This window comes from Trachypithecus francoisi, unplaced genomic scaffold (genome assembly GCF_009764315.1).
Source record: "Trachypithecus francoisi isolate TF-2019V2 unplaced genomic scaffold, Tfra_2.0 Lachesis_group10, whole genome shotgun sequence".
Classification (NCBI taxonomy): Eukaryota; Metazoa; Chordata; class Mammalia; order Primates; family Cercopithecidae; genus Trachypithecus; species Trachypithecus francoisi.
In genome coordinates this window covers 42,507,450-42,524,328 of record NW_022681455.1, presented here as the reverse complement: position 1 = coordinate 42,524,328, position 16,879 = coordinate 42,507,450, and the positions used below count along the sequence as shown (strand labels likewise).

The 16,879-nt window shown below is 47.9% G+C and overlaps 1 protein-coding gene across 17 annotated transcripts in view; it reads left to right on the top strand.

The window, feature by feature from the left end:
• Positions 1–16,879, top strand: part of TRERF1 (transcriptional regulating factor 1) — a 229,242-nt gene that overhangs the window by 108,265 nt on the left and 104,098 nt on the right. The window contains exons 1-2 of one of the 17 annotated variants that reach the window (XM_033217175.1): positions 1,113–1,242; positions 1,644–1,692. The exons of 15 other annotated variants lie outside the window; for them this stretch is intronic. The gene's annotated coding sequence lies outside the window, so the exon portion shown is untranslated. Of the gene's footprint in view, positions 1–1,112; positions 1,243–1,631; positions 1,693–16,879 lie in introns of those variants that run through there. One more of the 17 variants, XM_033217174.1, reaches the window with a different exon arrangement.

The window sequence follows — 16,879 nt, the reverse complement described above, 5'->3', positions numbered from 1 at the left end:
ATAAGTTGCTTATTTCTCCAAGAGGGATACATGGGGTCCTCTCCCAACTGGTCGGCTGATAAGCTCGTGTCTGTGAAACAGTGGAATAAAGGATAGTGGCTGTGATTCTAGGTTTTATTTTAAGAACAATAAAGAATTTTATTCTACCTCAGCCCATTTGGAAACCTTTATGGTTGAGATGCGAGGATACAAGCCAGAAGGACCAGCAGGAAGGACACAGTAGTCACCTCCCTGGGTTGACCATTGGCCCCAGGGGTGCTAACGAGCAGTGACGGTTCCACAAAGGATGGGACCAAGAGCACCCAGTTATCAGGCAACTTCTTAGCATCCCTGAGGATGGTATGGCTGGGTTGACCAACTCGTCCTGGTTTGCTTGGGGCTGTCCTGGTTTTAGTACTGGAAGTCCTGAGTTGTAGGATGGCTGGTCTCTTCAGATGCCACTTGCTCTCTTCCCTGCCCCCTGCAAAGCTGTCTTTTGACATTCCTTTTCCCTTTGCAGTATCCTTGACTTGGCCTCTTTCCTCCTCTTTCTGCCTTCTCCACTGCTTCTACCCGAGCCTTGCTTGCATTTCTAATAGAGGCTTTTCTAGAGCAGTGCTCTGGATCACTGTGGATTGACCAGAGTTCTTGGAGCTGGACATAGATGCACATGCTTCTCTCTTCATCTCTGGCTCTGGTTGGCTCCTGAAATCAACTGAGATGTGAAAGCTTCTGTCACAGAGAGTTAGAATTCATCTGCCTTCCGGGGGAGTCGGCCCTCTGTGCAGGAGGCTGTTTGTGCACACGTGGTGCTCAGTAAGTGTGCAGCCGATTAACTGGTCAAAGCAGCACCCCCTGCCTGGAAGGCAGGGGCAGGGGAATCGGCAGTGACTGGGGTGGCTCTGCCCACAGTCCTGAGGTGACAGGCGCTGAGATCCACCTCCTGTCTCCAGCCTCAGCACCCTGGTCTGCTGCTGGCTCAGCCTGAGCATGAGCCCGCCCTCTTCCTCGCAGCCTTCTTGCCCACACGTACCTCATTTTTCTTAGAACTCCCATTACACATATAGTAAGCGCCGTGCCGTTAAGGGAGTGCAATTGTTTTCTTCCTCGTTTCTTGTGTGTTAGTCCTTCTCTGAAGGCTGACTTTATCTTTTGTTTCCTTTTCTTCCGCCTGATAGCACCTGCTGGGCCCAGAGTTGGCCCTCACTGGATGCATATTATTGGTTAATGGTACCTCAGTGATTTATGGGTGACAGGGGATGTGTAAGTCACTGGGTTGGTTTCCTATGGGCACCTGTATACAGAATATGCTGTCAGAATGGAGAAGGAGGGCAGGAATCAAGACGGTGCTCCAAGCCAGGCCCAGGATCTTGGATGGAATTCAGTTATCCTGACTTCCGGTTTAATACTGGCATGGGAGAATGAGGCTTTAATGCAAAGTGGATTTTTAGTTGCAAAAGACTGCACTTTATATATTAGTTTAGCTTTACATTTTCTGAAACATTCTAATATAATTTAAAAACAATCACAGAGGATTAAATAATTCTGAGACTACTCTGGAGAGGCAGTGAAATAGTTTTTGGGTTTTAGAGTTTTCCTTTCTTGGAGGAGTTCTGAAGGAGGTGCTGCTGAGTCCTAGGCCCTCGTTCTGCTATTTCTCTCAGTATTGCTGGTCTGTGAGTGAAGAAGCTGCACCAGCCCGCTGTCAGGAAGGTGAGTAAGCTGTCACTGGGCCTCACCTCTTGCTTGGGTCCTCTGTAACCAACGTATGCTTCTCCCGTGTGTGTGTGTGTGTGTGCGCGCGCACATGCATAAATGTGTTTGCTTTCCAGTGTAATTGCTTTACAAACTTATAGGAATAATACATGGTCTTCGTAAAACATTTAGAAAGAAGTTAAAATTGTCTTTGCTCCTACCTTTTAGAAAGAACCACAATGAACGTTTTCATATGTAGCTTTCTAGACTTTTTTTTCTGTCCACTCACACATGCTCAGACACACAGTAATGCTTTTACACAGATGAGATCATCATATATAGAATTTAGAGGCAGGCCTGCCTTCTTTTGCCTAACAATATATTATGGACATTTTCTCCATGACGATATAGGTTCACTTGCTCGTTCATTCAGCAGATACCACATGCCTACCACATGTCCAGCACTGTCCTGGGTGCTGAAGATATAGCAATGAACAAAATAGAGAAGATTCCCTGCCCTCATGGAACCTATAATCTAGTTGGGCTAGACATGCGGTAACACATAAGTACAATATGTAGAAGGTTAGAAGGTAATAAGTGCTGTGTGGAAAAAATGAGACAAAGAAGGTGGGTAGGGTGCACTTTGCAGTTTTCATCCAGGAGGTCAGGTGAAGTGGCAGCCTTTGAGCAAGCATCTGGTGGGGGGCTGTGACATTTAGCGAGCAGCCAAGGTGGCTGCTTGGGTTGATCTGCAGTTGGGACTGGAGGAGATATCCTATCAGAGCCTTAGTAGCACTGGGCAGGAACCACCCAGATGCCTTGTGGTAGAAAAGATGGCCCAGGCTTGAGCACTCAAGCATTTTCTTGTGTTAGTCATTAACAATAATGATGACCACCATTTATATACCATTATACAGTTTCCAAAGCAGCTTTTTACCTATCCTCCTGGCCCTGTTGCTTACTAGCTACATGGTTTTGGGTAAATAACTCATCTTCTCTGGGCCTCAGTTTCCTCATTTACAAAATAATAGGATTTTTGTACAGCTGAAATGAGTTAATGAAAGTGATATGCATAGAGCAGTGCTGGTCAGAGCTCAGAAAGTTCAGCTGTTATTATGACTGCCTTTCCGGTACTGCTGGCACCTGACCTGCGAAGAGGACATTCTGCTCAGTTTAGAGATGAGGAAGCTGAGGCTTGGGGAGTTTAACAGCGCTAGTTAACAAGTTTGAAACAATAGTGGAGGCGTGGAGCAGGGTCTCCAGTCTGGCCTTGAGGTTCCAGGCAGCTCGGTCTTTGGGAGCACCTGCCTTTCTCTAGGTGAATGCAGCTCCTTCTCCCTCAGGTGGGATGCCCAGGAAGAGTTGGCCTCCAATTCTATGCAGTGCCTTCTTGCCTGCTCTGTCGGCCTGGGTCCAAGGGACGGTTGGGGCAGGAATAAGGAAGGATATGGCTGGAGCTTCCACAGGCAAGAACTGAGGCTCAGCAGCTCTGCTGGCATCCCCACACAGTCAGTTATGCCTCAGTCCGTCTTCCTCCCCCTACCCTCTTAGCACTGTAGGCGCCAGCTTATAAAGATTCTGCTTACAGGCTCAGAGAAGAACAAGACAATTCATGACTTTTCTAGTTTTACATTTCTGACTTTGAGAAATACCCATGTCCTCATGTCTGTAGTAGATTGTTGGAAAAACAGCACCACCACAAACACACACAACCAAACCCCGTACCCATTATCACTTGCCTCCTTCCAGAAGTTCTCTTGTCTGCAGCCTCACAGCTCACTCAGGCTTGTGCACATAGGCTTTGTCCTTAGGATAACACACTTCAAAGGACCTGTGCCCTGAAGGGGGTTGGGAGGACTAGTGTCTAGCGTCAGTTCTCTTGCGAGGTCAGCAGGCACCCCCTACAACCTCATAGAGCAGTACAACACCAGGTATACCTTTTGTGTAGTTCCCTGAAATGAATCGCAGAGTGCATGTCACCGTGGAAACCATCTTATAAATGGTGGCTACATTGAGTTAAAATAGCACTATTAGTTTTATGCGGCAGGCACATTATGAGTTCAGAAGGCTTTTGTGGGCTGACCTGGGAGTCTAACCCTTATTTTAAATATGGTTTCTTGTGGCTACATGCTGTCAGCATTTTAAAGAAATTACTTTTAAGCAAATCTTTAGAGCAAGTTGTTTGTAACTGGGAAATTGGCACTCTGTAATTTATATTATGTTTTCTTACCATCTTGTGGGTTTCTCATATCCCAGGACTCTCCAGATGGAGTGTAAGCTCCTGGAAGGCCCAGTGACAGATGGATGGAGTTGTGGCTCAACAGTAACAGGCTCAGAAATGGCGTCAGGGTGTTGATATGAGTCAATGTGGAGTGGGGCAGCCAGATACTATAGCAGAGTAGAGAATCCACCAGGAACAAGGTGACTGGTGTGGGAGCCATGTCTGAGTACCTGGCCCCAAGAGAGGCCTTGGATGGGTCATTAGATTAGGATGGCATGCCAACTTTAAATCAAATCATGTGAGTAACAGTTGGAGAAATTGGGCCTAGAAAAGAGAAGACTTGGGAACAATTTAATAACTGTGCTTCGTCACATGAGGGGCCACCATGTGGTTTCCAAAAAAGAGACTGACGAGAGACATGTTAGTAACTTCACGGAAAGGGTTTTATAGCTAAGACTGTTGAAGACAGGAGGAACTGCTTTATGAGATAGTGAGTCCCCTATTATTAGAAGTATACGAGGAGAGCTGGCTAGCCACTTGTGGAGAACACTGTAGAAGGGATTTAAGCACTGTGTGGATGATTAGACTAGACTTTGACAGCCTTTTCTAGCCTAGAGCATCTGTGATTCTCAGGCATGGGTAGAAAATAGATTTGATTTCCCAGGCCTCCTGTTCAGGGTGATTAATAGTGGCTGCCTGGAACAGAGGTGAGAAGGATGCAGGATTCTTGGGTCTACTAGCAATGTCTGCCATGAGTAGGGGCTGGAGTTGCAGGGTACCCATTATTTGCCATCTCCTTTACAGTAGAGATTGTCCAATGGTGACCTTTGACCTCAGGTCAAGCCAAAGTATAGGTGACCAACCACCCTAGTTTGCCTAGGGCTGAGGGAGTTCCTGGGACATGGTCTTTCAACTTTAAAACCACGACAATCCCAGGAAAGCTAGGATGAACTGAACGCCCTGAGCGGAAGGGACAGTCATCAGCAACTGTATGTGTTGGGCTTCCATTTCTGCTCAGGACAGTGGGAATCTTTACCTCCTCAGAGCACTGGCATGGGCCTCTGCCCTCAGGGGGAGCCCAGTAGACACATGCAGAATAAATGAGTTGGATGCAGTTCCTGGAAAATGGTTGCAGTATTCTTGCAATTAATTAATTTGTTTAATTAATTAAAATGATTTCACTAATTATATGTACAGGAGATTGCACATTTCATTAAGCCGAGCAGATGGCTCTACTAATAATTACCAAAGCCTGGGATTGCGGGAGGGGAATATCTATGTATTACTTGATATTGAACATTCATTATGCCATCCTTCCCACAAAGAAAGTTGAAACTCCTACCCCATCACATCCAACACGAACTGATGAAGAAATGTTTATGTTCTTGTAGTAGTGTCAATGGATTATGGTAACTTGCCCTTTTTGACTGCTGATCGTTTTTTTTCATGAAACAACTGACAAGTAAAGGCCGTAAGCTCCATGGCTTTGGAAGAGGGAGCCATGCTAGGGGTAGACCTGGGGCCTTGGCATTATTCAGACCTTTGCTAACCCATTGAATTGTGATAGCAGGCCAAGTCTCCCAGAAAAAGAACAGGCACCCCATCTCTGAGGGAAACATACCTTGCTGGGTTGCACTGTGCAAAACCTTGTTCTGTGCCTACTCCATCCTGTTCCCGGGTCTTAGACTCCAAGGCAGACCCATGGACAGACCCACGGCAGAATGAAAATCCTGAGCAGACATACACACAGACCACCCAGTGCCTGTACTTAGGTGTGATTCAGCTGTCACAGCGTTGAATGTGATTCTTGAGTATTTTCACTATGGTGATAAGAATGATGCTTATTGATAATCGGCCAGTACTGAGCATCTTGTTTGGACCAGAAACTTCCTACAGTTATTTGTAATCCTTGAAACACCCCTGCGTGGCAGGTATTAATCTACAGATGAGATGACCAAGGCTTGGAGGAGTTAAGTAATATGATTAACATCATGCAGAATGGGGTTCAATCCTAGAGCTTTCTGTCTGTCAGTCCTCTTGTTTCTTCCACTCCTTGCTCTGCTGGTAAATGATTTGAGGTCATGAAAATCCTGCATCCAAATCCGGAAGGATGTAGGGGGAACCCAGACTGTATTCTCCACTGTACATGGGGGACTATTTTGGAACCCAAGCAGAACTGATGGGCCCTTGACCCCTTAGAACTGGCAGGCGCCTTGGAGTAACTAGTTCTAAACAATTACGCAGCACCCATAGGCATGAAGATTACCCCTTAAAATCCAATCAGCTTGGGGTGTTATGGAGGAGGGAGGTACTGATCAGAGAAAGTTCTAGAGAGAAATTGATCATTTCAGGAGAATCCTCTGAGAATGTTAATTTACTGCGATCTGAGAAGAGTTTTCTTTTTTGCCACCGGGTGTGGTGGCACACGTCTGTAGTCCCAGCTACTCAGGAGGCTGAGGTGGGAGGATCACTTGAGACTAGGAATTCAAAGTTGCAATGAGCCATGATTGCACCACTGCACTCCAGCCTGGTGGACAGAGCAACACTCTGTCTCAAAATAAATAAATAAAATAAAATGAGGAGTTTTATTTTTGCCCATATTTATCACTCGGGAAAGGTGACCTTTCTGAAGCTTCTTATGTGGTGTGTGAAGAAGAAACAAAGCTAATACAGGGGGAAAATGCTACTTGTAAAAGAATAAATAGATTAATATATAGGCTGATAAGTAGACGTTGAACATGGCAGCAATATTCATGTTTTGACAAATTGCCCATTGCCAGCAGAAAGAACCCTCAACTGTCTGTGGAGGGGCCTGGTGAACCCTCATCCCTCTCTCTGCCTGCCCTCCCTCCAAGGTAGGCTTGGGGGTACTTACGCATCCCTTAAAGCTGTCACTCCACACTCCTTATGAGCTAGAGCAGGAATGGGGTGGTGTGTCTGAGTCACAAAAAAAAATGTGAATCATTCTTGAAATGAGGGAGCCCTGAAAATATGAGTAATTTCTGTAGCATGTACAGGTAAAAAATGGCTGTTTGGTTGTGACTGGCAACTGCTATGCAATTTCTGATTTTGACTTGATAGCTGTTGTTTTGAGGATAGGACCAGACTTGGCCCTCGGTTGGGTGCAGAGTGGAAGGACATGGTGCCATTTGGACACAGTTCTTGCCTTTGAGCACTTCATACCCTAAAAGAGGTCAAGACATGTTGATGGTTGCAGAAAACATGTTGGTTTGAATATATATTAAGTAGTAAACTGAAAGATAGAAATCTTAAACTTACTCAGCATTAAAATAGATTTTTCTTAATCATATATCTGATTAAATTCTGGCGGCTCCAGGGCTCAGCCACAGGTAGTGTCCAGATTCTCTCAGTCTGCCTGGGGAAGAGCACTGGGCTAATTCATACATTGTGTTTCTGTTTACACATCTGTTCTCAGGAGGAGCTGCTTGTTCGGGGCCTGTTGTCTTTGTTGATCTGTCAGTCTGCATGGGTTTGGCTGAGCCTTGATACCTGCTATGAAATTCAAGGTTTGTTAAATAGAAACATAAACACACTTGTGAAATATTCTTATGATGTGCTTTTATTAGCTCATAAAAGTAATCCAAGAAGTAAAGAAACAACATAATAGAATTCGCTTATTGTTTTTTGCAACTTTGGGTACAATTTGTAGCTATCGAGTTTCCTGGGCTCAGAAGAAGTTGCTGCCTGAGGACTGATTGGACGTTAAGACTTGATGTTTCGGCCGGGCGCGGTGGCTCAAGCCTGTAATCCCAGCACTTTGGGAGGCCGAGATGGGCGGATCACGAGGTCAGGAGATCGAGACCATCCTGGCTAACACGGTGAAACCCCGTCTCTACTAAAAATACAAAAACTAGCCGGGCGAGGTGGCGGCGCCTGTAGTCCCAGCTACTCGGGAGGCTGAGGCAGGAGAATGGCGGGAACCCGGGAGGCGGAGCTTGCAGTGAGCTGAGATCCGGCCACTGCACTCCAGCCCGGGCGACAGAGCGAGACTCCGCCTCAAAAAAAAAAAAAATAAAATAAAGACTTGATGTTTCAAAAGTGGGTTGGTTGTCCGACCCACTTATATTGTGAGTTGGGGATGGAGGAGATGAATAGGAAAAGATGAAGGAAAAAAGGAGCAGAGGGTGGGACAAAAACTGATGGAAACAGTAAATAGGCAAAGAGGTGAAGCAGATGGAAGGAGAGACATGGAGGACAGGAAAGACCATAGGCATGCTTTTGGCTGTAAGTAGCAGAAAAACAAAGGAATGGTGATGTGAGAAATGCATTTTCCCATAAACCAGAAGTTTGGATAGAGGCAATGGTTATGTGGTATTGACCTGCAGTTCAGCAGTGACCTCAAGGATAGATAAGAGTTTTCAGTCTTTCCGCTTTGCCCTTCTTCGTGTTTTGGCTTTTCGGCTGAGTGCTGCTTCTTTCGTCAGTCCTGGCAGTAGTATGTGTTCACCCCTAGTTGCAAGAAAGGCTGGGAAAAAGATGATTTAGCTTTTCCAGCCTCTGTAGTGGAGGTGGGCAGGAGAGGTTAGGGATTACTGGTGGGTTAGTCGGCCAACTGTCTGGCACAGACCAGTTGTGAAAAAAATATGAAGATAAACAAATATACGTTGAATCACCACCACAAAAAGCTCATGCTCCTGGGAAGTTCCTGAGTGTGGGCTGTGCAGAGAGTCGCATGTGGGAACCCTGGTGTTACGGTGCGGAAGGGCCTCTGGTAAGTCCCATTCTAGCCACGTGGTTGATTACTACCAAGATCTGGATGTGGGATGGGAGGCTGGGTGCAGGGAGAGCCGTCATAAATCCTGAAGGACTCCTAGGAATGGTGTGTGTGGAAGGGAGGTGGCAGAGGGAGCACCACGTGGGTCTACCTTTGATCTGGTTTCCAGCTCATAATTCTCAGATATAACACTGCTGCTTTCCAGAGGTGAACAGGAGAGTGCTTGTTAATTTCTTTAAAAATTCCATTCTAATGAGCATATGCATTTAATTTAGTACTCACCTTCTGGTAGTAGTTCTTAGAGCCTGACACTTCTTTAGCACCATTTTGAATTTCATGCCTCTGTGCGCATGCGTGTGTGTGCAGGCGTGCATCCCCTACCCACGTTCTGTGACCCAGGTCTCCTTCTCTTCTCTGTGCCTTAGAATCCCAGTCTTGTTCAGAACACTGCTTGGCCATTTCCCTACCCCCAAGTCTCTTCCTTCCCTCTCTCCTGTGCCTGAGCCATATGGTGACCCTCCTTTCCCCACGGTGCCCAGCAGAGGCCAGCTCTGACATGTGGCCAGTGCTGCTTTTGGTCATTTGGTGTTGTTTTGGGTCCTGCCACTTCCTCACAGCAGTGATCCAGGTGTCTTTGATCAGAAAAATGTAAGCCGGCTGATTTAAATGTAACTCCTCTGGAGCAGGACTTCCTAGACCTGCACGTGCCCACAATCACCTGGGGGCTCTGGTTAAAATCTAGACTCTGTTTCAGGAGGTCTAGGGTAGGGCCTGAGACTCTGCATCCCTAACACACACCTTGGTGCTGCTGCTGCTGGTGCTGCTGCTGCTGCTGCTGCTGCTGCTGCTGCTGCTGCTGCTGCTGCAGGTCCAGGTAGCAAGGGTCTCAACCCTCAGCCCTGGGGAACTTTTAATAAATATCAATGTTTGGACCTTATCCCAGATCAGTTGCCTGAGAATCTCTGGTTGATGGGGCCTGGGCATCAGCCTGTGAAAGCTCCTCGGGTCGTTTTCGTATCCCAAGGTTGAGAACCATTGACCTGCGGCTTTCCCACCTCCATGCCTTTGCTTATGCTATCCCTCCTGCTTAAGCTCCTCCCCTGCTTCCCCGTTAGAAGGCTGTGTGTCCTTCAAGGCTCTGCTCAGAGGCCATGTCTCCTTGAAGCCATCTTGATGCCCACTGTTGATGTCACTCCCCCTCCTCTGAGCTCTCACGTCACGTGGGCCTGTCTGTGGCTCATTTTGCCTCCAGATAGGTTTGAGCATGGCTGCCTCTCCCAGTAGATTTGGTGGGCCTTGAAGATGGGGATCACGCCTGCTCATCTGCAGGGGGGACTCAATAAATAGGAGCAGAGCAGATTGTCCCTGAACCCAGAGACAAACCGCAGGGACCTCAGACCTGCTCCAGCTAATCTCCTTGAGGATCAGGAGCGGAATTAGAACTTGAACCTGGCTTTTCCAAGAGTATTAGGCCAAGTGGAAAGAGATGCTTCAGCTGTTGGAGAAGATGGAGAGTGTTACAGTTCCTGCTCCCTGGCCCTTGGGCTGCACACAACTGGTCCAGCCCCACTCTGAGAGGGGTCTTCTGGCCCCTACCCATTGCCCTTCCCTGACCAGCTGCCTCCCTGCTGGGTCTTGGGCAGTGTGTAGGGTGTGTCCAGCTCCTTCCTGCTCCCACTGCCACCAAGCAGCTCAGGGTGCCCATGGACATTCCTCAGTGACCAGAGTCTCTCTGCATCCTCCTGCCTCCTTTGCTTCCCACCCCATTCCAAATGCCCACTCTCCTGCACGCACCCCCCCCGCCCCCTGCAGCTCCTATCATGAGCTGTTCTCTCCGGCGCTTGCTAAAGCCAGGGCTCCACTGAGCCGGAGCCACAATCACCCCGTCCTCCGCTGCAGCCCCAGTGCCCCACACACAGCCTGGACATGGCTGGAGCTTAATAAATATGAGCTGAACAAACACTGAGCAGCAGCCATGAGACAGGCCTGTAAGGCTTCACCAGGTTCCCTGATGTGTTAGTGGCAGAACTAGAATTTGACCCAAGGCTGCTGACTCCCCAGTCCAAGGGGCTGTGAGTTTTCCTTGAGCCACCGTTTCCTTATTTAGTTCATGCTCCTCCACCAAGTTGGGAGGTGAGCAGTCTGATAGGATCAATCTACATTTGCTGGTTAAGTTATGTGCAGAGCTTAGAGTGGGGAAAGAGGGATGATCCCTCTCTTGGGACATATAATCTCTTAAGATTATTTAAACAGGGGATGATAGCTTGTTTACCCCGATGCATCTTCAATAGGTGAAATAAGGCAGTCTGCAGAAGACATAACTCCTGACCAAGGTGGAGAGGTAGAAATGGGCATTTATGGCTCCTGGCTCTATGATGATCTCAGAAGCTGTAAAGGTAGAGCAGCAGGGAGCTCCTCCAGGGAACCTCTCAAGACCCAGGGGATGAGGCGTGATGGTCGGGGATGGTGGTGCATGGCAGGTTAGTGGGGCAGTGCAGAAAGAACAGGAAAGAAGAGCGGGTGCTCCTGTATCCTGCTTCTTACTTCATCATCAACTTCCCTCTCATGTGTTCTTCCATTCATTCATCCATTCATTCCGCATTCATTCATTTCATAAATGTTTATTGCATTCTGACCTTGCTAGTCCCTGGGGATATTGCAGCACAAGACAGGCCCTCGTGGGGATTAGGCCTGCGCTGTCCCATGTGGTAGCCACATGTGGCTATTTAAATTTAAATTCGCTACAATGAAATACAACTTGAAATTCAGTTTCTCAGTCACACCAGCCAGACTGCAAGTACTCAACAGCGGCAAGTGGCTAGTGGCTACCAAGTTGAACAGCACAAATGTAAAATATCCCCATTGTTGTGGAAAGTTCTGCTGGTCAGCACTGGCTTAGAGTCTTCGAGTCAGGCTTAGGCTTAGAGTCAGGGAGAGAAGCGTTTATCAGATAAACAGGCAAGCAAATAATGTCAAGCCATGAGAAGCAACAGGAAGATGGAGTAGAGGAAGCAATGTCAGCACGTAATGGAAGTTAGACCTTGTTTTGGGGAGTCAGAGAAGGTGCCCCTGAGGAAGGGATGGTTGAGCTAGAGTTGGACCAGGTGCTGACCAGGTTGGCAAGACAGTTGAGGAGGAGGGTAGAAGAGAGAGAATCCCAAAGTTAATGCACGTGAATAAGTGCCTAGACTTGGTGCCATCAGTGGCATTCAATAAATGGCATGCCCCATCTGCACTCACGTTGACTAATCCAGAACTATGTGGAAGTACAGGCCCTGGCTAACCCTGCCAAGCACAGACGCTAGATCCAGATGGCCTGGGTTCAAAACCGGCTTCTTAAACCTTTAGTGCCTCAGTTTCCTCATCTGTAAAATGGGCATTAAAATATGTACATGGCAGAATTGTCTTGTGGCATTACTAAATGAGTTGATATATGTAAGGGACCTGGGAGTGCCTGGCGCGCTGTGAGCACTAGTAAGTGTGGTTGGCTGCTGCTGTTATTGTTGCCGTGCCCCTGCCTTGTCAGCAGAGGGGATGCCCTACCTCGAGCTATTAGTAGAATTAAGGAATACCTCGTGCTAGCCCCCAGCATCTGGGAGCAAGGCTTTCAGGCTCTTGGCTGTCATTTCCAGGTGAGCCAAGAGTTCTGGCTCGCTGGTATCCCCTTCTCACTCTGCCCAGTTCCTTTTTCTCTGCTTTACTCTCCATAGTTGATCCCATAAATACTTAGTTTTGCTGTGCAGAAGGCACAGCACTCAAAGCCACTTCTGTGGCCTGTGTGCCACGTAGCCTGATAACAATCCAGCAGGGTCATTTCTGGGGCTAATATGCCGATTCATGTTGGTATGGATGTTAGGACTCTAGAGATGGAAGGGACCGTCTGGGCCAACTCCCATCACCTCACCAAAGATAAAGCTGAGTGAGCCAGGAAGGAACCATCAGGTTGGAACCCCAGTGCTGATTCCTGTCCCCCAGTGCCTCACTCAAGCACACATGGAGCTCCTTGGTGCTCTGCTGCTCACTCAGAGCTTTGAAACATCAGAGGGAGCGTCCTCCCTTCCCTGTTTCACCTTTATGGCTCCTGGGGCTGTGGCTGTGACCTCCCTTGCCTGGGTGGGGCCTTGGAGTTTAATTCTCTTACCCATGAGGGAGTTGGGGCCATAAGCAGAGCCATACCATGTTCCACTCAGCCCCTGTCACAGGTCCACCCCGTTCCCTGCTCAGAACCAGCTATTTCCATCACAGAGTAACCACTCTAAGGGACAGGCCTAGACAGAGGATTTGCTGTATAGAATTAGGCCCAGACACACTTTTTTTGCTAACCAAATCAAAATATCACCACGACTTGGCCCATACAAGCAATTCTTTATTGTAATGAGATTTGATCAGTGACATTGGCCTGTGTAATACTGTTAGGTAATACAATTATTGAGACTATTAGAGTTGGGACTTCAGTTGCTTTACAACTTTGGAACAGGGCAGTAATGGTGGAAGTTGTTGCAGAGCCTGAGATGTCAGCTGTTCTGGAAGGAGGAGTCTCTCAGTGGCTGCTGCAGGCAGATCTCCTGGGGTTCCTGTCTTAAGCTTTCCATAACCCTGACATAACTCAGCTACCTTTAGGTCACTGGGTGCCAGGTCCCACTTGCCTTCCCAAAGTTTTCTTTGTTTTATTTTTAGATTTCCACGTTTATCCCACCAGGGTGGCTTATGTATAAGATACACACACACACATATATATTCATGTGTATGTGTATGTGTACATGTACATATATTATATATTTTATATATATAGTATGTGTGTGGTCTTTTTTTCCCTAATGGCCTCAGCTGAAAGCTCACCTAGGACTACCAGTCTAAGAGAAAAAATATCGTGGCTGCATCCTTGAAATTTTCCATTTCTTGATGACCAGGAGGTGGTCGGATGTGGCCGTTGGGATTCGTCACTGCCCTGGGCCTCAGTGTCTTTGTATCCGTTGGTGGAGTCTGTGGGGCAATTTCCTCCTCAAGTTAAGTAAGCACTCGAGGGGCCCATGTGGCCCTCGGAGGCTCCTGTATTTTCCTCCCGTAGAGGCTGAAGTTAGTCACGGGGCCCCTTTTGGATCTTACAGTTATTTCCCACCCCTGTGCCTGTTAGAACGGGGGGCAGTCCCTTTACCTACCAGTGGTGGGAACCCTGCATCCTTGTCCAGAGACCAGAGGTCAGTTTTCAGGCCAAGCAGAAGCCTTTCTCCAGCTGCACAGGGTGCAGGGCAGCCTCTGACAGATGCGGCCACTGCAGGTTCATGTCAGGCGCAGTGAGCAGCCACAGGGAAGAGGTCCAGGGAGTCAGGTGCCTGATAGGACAACGTTCCAGGTCCTTTGGATAACAAAGGGAAACATCCCCTGGGACGTCCAACTCACGTCTCACGAAGAGGCTTGTAGCTTACTCTTTCAAGTAAACTCGTAAGCATTGAAAACAGTTGTGAGCACCCTAAAACATCACTTGACCCAAGCTCTCCAATTTATTTGAAATCCCAGAAAAGCGAAAGTGATTCATATGAAATGAACTTCTGAAAATTGAGATACATTTTCATTTACTGATGATTTTAATCAGGAACCATCTCAGTTAACACCAACCAGCAACCGATTCATCTCTATTAAGGAACAAGACCTTAAGCGATGAGTGTGTGCTTTTGCCCTGAGCTATTGATTGCTGACTCACACACTCAACTTCTGTATTAACCTCCAACCCATCACTTAGTAGGCTCTTCTTACGGGTAAGGATTGGTTCTTTTACCTTCCAGCAGTCCCTGGAATAGCATGGGAGCTCCCTATATAATTCTTTGGGAAAATGACCCGTAAAAGTAGGCCATTTTCCTCTCCTTTCCTCTCAGCTCAGTAGGGCGTCGCATTTCTGCTCTGTAGAAGACCCTCCTCTGTAGAAGACCCTCCTCATACCCAGCTGAAAACATTGGCCCTTCATCACCTCGATCTTAATGGCCAGAATGCAGCCTGCTGGAATTCTTAGAAAAAGTAAGCACCATGACAGGAAAATACTGACTGTCCCAAAGAAACCAGTGGAAGAAGTCTTCTTTAAACAGGCCCTAAGTAACCATGAGTGTCTTTTGGGCGCATTTACAGAGGTGAAGGTTACGGTGGCGGGAAGAGAGGTCCTATTACAGAAAAGGAGCAAGGGCTGTCTCTTTCCTTTAGAGGGGACCATCCCTTCCATCAAGGAGTAGAGACTGCTGCCCAAGGAAGCCGCTCCCCAGCCCCAGCCATGGAAGGCTGCTCTCCCTTTCATTGCAGCCCAGGAAGGTGAGTTGGCTTTGCCCCCAGCTCCATCTCCGAGAGAGCCTTGACTGTCCAAGGGACCTTTGTAATGGTTAGTCTGCTTTCTCAGTTGTTTTCTGTCTATAGGGATCTAAGGAAATGTTGGAGTGGGCACCACGTCCTTGGGCTTGGCCCCGCGTGATACACCTCACCTTGTCTCTCTCAGGGCCTCTTGTTTGCAAGGCTGTCACGGCTGGTTTAGGATGTTTGCCCACTGGGCGCGGTGGCTTATGCCTATAATACCAGCACTTTGGGAGACCAAGGTGGGCAGATCACCTGAGGTCAGCAGTTTGAGATCAGCCTGGCCAACATGGCGAAACCCTGTCTCTACTAGAAATACAAAAAGTAGCCAGGCGTGGTGGCACATGACTATAATCTCAGCTACTCAGGAGGCTGAGGCAGGAGAATCGCTTGAACCCAGAAGGCAGAGGTTACAGTGAGCCGAGATCACGCCACTGCACTCTAACCTGGGCGACAGAGTGAGACTCCATCTCAAAAAGAAAAAAAGAATATTTCCTGATTTTTCAGGGCAAGAATGGCCAGTGACACATATTTTACAAACTCCTCATTCCTAACTCTTTGGGGGCAGAGCTCAAGGGAAAGAGAGGCTGGGGGTGGAGGGGCCGGCCACATGGCCTGTGTGGGCCTGGGGTGTGTGTGGCCCAGGCAGCGCTGCTAGGCCAACTTCACCTGGAACTCAGTGGCTCAGAATGTCAGAGCTAGAAGGAACAGCACCCGGCACCCAGCCCTGTGGCTCACGGGGTGCCCTCCCCTCGCTAATTAATGTCTGATTTTGCCCCAGCCACTGAATCCCAGCCTCTCCCCTGCTTAGGGATCTGCAGCACCCAGTGGCCCTTTGTTCTGTGGGATATGTACCTCCAAACCCTCTGACTTAGTGGTTATCAGGTGGGTGATCCCCAGGGAACGGGGCTGATACTCGGGGTGACCTAGTTGCCAGTCAGTTAATCCTGAGAAGGAACCTCCACTCACACATCTGCAAAGTGCAAGCAGGTGGAGGGAGGGAGCGTCTCTGCAGGTCTCAGTCTCCTGCCTTCTGACTTTCAGTTAGTCCCATCTCTAGCCTCATCTCAGTCCCCACCCTGCACTCCCCTGGCTTCCTTGCTGCTTCTCTTACTCTCTGGACTTCACCAAGCAGATCACATTCTTCTTATGCACATCCTTCTCTGTGAGTGTCCTGTCCTGCTGCCTCAGTTACTGCTCCCATCCATTCGTGGTCTCCCTATAATTTGTTGCTAATTGCCTCTCTCCTGTAAACCATCATTTTAGTGGAATCTGAGAAAGGAAAGGAGATAAAGACATGCTTTCAATCTACTGTCTTTGCATCAGAAGTCCTGCAGCATACTTTGGAGGAGCTTTGTCATGTTCCATTCTATTCCTGTGCCTTCTATTTACCCAGTCTCGTACTTTGCACACTTAGATTGTTCCTCCCTACAGCTTCCCCATTAAAAAAACATTTGGTGGGTGCAGTGGCTCACACCTGTAATCCCAGCACTTTGGGAGGCCGAGGTGGGAGGATCTCTTGAGCCCAGGAGTTAGAGACCAACCTGGCCAACATGGTGAAACCCCGTTTCTACTAAAAATACAAAAATAAATAAATAAATTAGCTGGGCACCTTGGCATGCACCAGCAGTCCCAGCCACTCAGGAGGCTGAGGTGGGAGGATCACTTGAGCCCAGGAGGTTGAAGCTGCAGTCAGCCAAGATTATGCCACTGCACTCCAGCCTAGGCAAAGAATGAGACTTGTCTCAAAAAAAACAAAAACTAAAACAATGTTTGCATAAGTATCCTTGCAGTTACATCTTTAGGCATATTCCTACAGGTGAATTTCTGTAAGAATTTCTGGGTCAAAGGATATGCAAAACTTTAAGATGTTTCTGGTGTATATTGCTAAAATTCTCTTTATAAATATGATACTA